Source organism: Piliocolobus tephrosceles, chromosome 12, assembly GCF_002776525.5.
Source record: "Piliocolobus tephrosceles isolate RC106 chromosome 12, ASM277652v3, whole genome shotgun sequence".
Classification (NCBI taxonomy): Eukaryota; Metazoa; Chordata; class Mammalia; order Primates; family Cercopithecidae; genus Piliocolobus; species Piliocolobus tephrosceles.
This window is the reverse complement of record NC_045445.1, coordinates 91935512-91938084: the sequence shown is the minus strand read 5'-3', so window position 1 is coordinate 91938084 and position 2573 is coordinate 91935512.

The window sequence follows — 2573 nt, the reverse complement described above, 5'->3', positions numbered from 1 at the left end:
AAAGATCTAAAATTGACACCCTAACATCACAATTAAAAGAACTAGAGAAGCAAGAGCAAACAAATTCAAAAGCTACCAGAAGAAAAGAAATAACTAAGATCAGAGCAGAACTGAAGGAGATAGAGACACGAAACACCCTTCAAACAGTTAATGAATCCAGGAGCTGGTTTTTAGAAAGATTAACAAAATAGACTGGTAGCCAGACGAATAAAGAAAAACAGAGAAAAGAATCAGACACAATAAAAATGATAAAGGGGATATCACCACTGAGCTCACAGAAATACAAACTACCATGAGAGAACATTATAAACACCTCTATACAAATACACTAGAAAATCTAGAAGAAATGGATAAATTCCTGAAGGCACACATCCTCCCATTTCAAAACCAGGAAGAAGTCAAATCCCAGAATAGACCAATAACAAGTTCTGAGATTGAGGCAGTAATTAATAGCCTACCAACGAAAAAAGCCCAGGATCAGACAAATTCACAGCCGAATTCTACGAGAGGTACAAAGAGGAGCTGGTACCATTTCTTTCTTTCTTTCTTTCTTTTTTTTTTTTTGCTACTTTTATACTGCCTTGTACTTTTATTTGTATTTTCAGGTATTTAGTTATTTCATCAGGTGAACCATAAAGTCTATGAGGGCAGATATTGTATCTTTACATCTGCAGTTTTTAGCACAGAGCCTTGTGGTTAAAAGCTGATCAAAAAATGTTTATTCCTATCTTTCAAGATTATTTATATTCTATCTTTCCTATATTTGAGATTCTTTATATTCAGGAGAGAAAAGAAAAATAAATGAAGAAAGCTTGTTATTGAAAGAACTAGTTCACAGTGCTTTGCATCTAACAGCAAAAGGCATAAATAATAAATCATCAAAAGATGATTAACAATTTTATCATTGTTATTGATCACATAGAACTAAAGAAATATAATACATATTTTTCTTCCAGGCCTGGCTGACAAATATGATTGTATAATTTTTATTTATTTATTTATTTTTTTTTTTTTACAGTTTTTTATTTTTTATTTTATTATTATTTTTTTTTTATTATACTTTAAGTTCTAGGGTACATGTGCATAACGTGCAGGTTACATATGTATACATGTGCCATGTTGGTGTGCTGCACCCATCAACTCGTCAGCACCCATCAATTCATCATTTATATCAGGTATAACTCCCCAATGCAATCCCTCCCCCCTCCCCCCTCCCCATGATAGGCCCCAGTGTGTGATGTTCCCCTTCCCGAGTCCAAGTGAGCTCATTGTTCAGTTCCCACCTATGAGTGAGAACATGCGGTGTTTGGTTTTCTCTTCTTGTGATAATTTGCTAAGAATGATGGTTTCCAGCTGCATCCATGTCTCTACAAAGGACGCAAACTCATCCTTTTTTATGGCTGCATAGTATTCCATGGTGTATATGTGCCACATTTTCTTAATCCAGTCTGTCACTGATGGACATTTGGGTTGATTCCAAGTCTTTGCTATTGTGAATAGTGCCGCAATAAACATACGTGTGCATGTGTCTTTGTAGTAGCATAATTTATAATCCTTTGGGTATATACCCAGTAGTGGGATGGCTGGGTCATATGGTACATCTAGTTCTAGGTCCTTGAGGAATCGCCATACTGTTTTCCATAATGGTTGAACTAGTTTACAATCCCACCAACAGTGTAAAAGTGTTCCTATTTCTCCACATCCTCTCCAACACCTGTTGTTTCCTGATTTTTTAATGATTGCCATTCTAACTGGTGTGAGATGGTATCTCATTGTGGTTTTGATTTGCATTTCTCTGATGGCCAGTGATGATGAGCATTTTTTCATGTGTCTGTTGGCTGTATGAATGTCTTCTTTTGAGAAATGTCTGTTCATATCCTTTCCCCACTTTTGGATGGGGTTGTTTGTTTTTTTCTTGTATATTTGTTTGAGTTCTTTGTAGATTCTGGAAATTAGCCCTTTGTCAGATGAGTAGATTGCAAAAATTTTCTCCCATTCTGTAGGTTGCCTGTTCACTCTGATGGTAGTTTCTTTTGCTGTGCAGAAGCTCTTTAGTTTAATGAGATCCCATTTGTCAATTTTGGCTTTTGCTGCCGTTGCTTTTGGTGTTTTAGACATGAAGTCCTTGCCCATGCCTATGTCCTGAATGGTACTACCTAGATTTTCTTCTAGGGTTTTTATGGTATTAGGTCTAACATTTAAGTCTCTAATCCATCTTGAATTAATCTTCGTATAAGGAGTAAGGAAAGGATCCAGTTTCAGCTTTCTACTTATGGCTAGCCAATTTTCCCAGCACCATTTATTAAATAGGGAATCCTTTCCCCATTTCTTGTTTTTCTCAGGTTTGTCAAAGATCAGATGGTTGTAGATGTGTGGCATTATTTCTGAAGGCTCCGTTCTGTTCCATTGGTCTATATCTCTGTTTTGGTACCAGTACCATGCTGTTTTGGTTACTGTAGCCTTGTAGTATAGTTTGAAGTCAGGTAGCGTGACGCCTCCGGCTTTGTCCTTTTGACTTAGGATTGTCTTGGCAATACGGGCTCTTTTTTGGTTCCATATGAACTTTAAAGCAG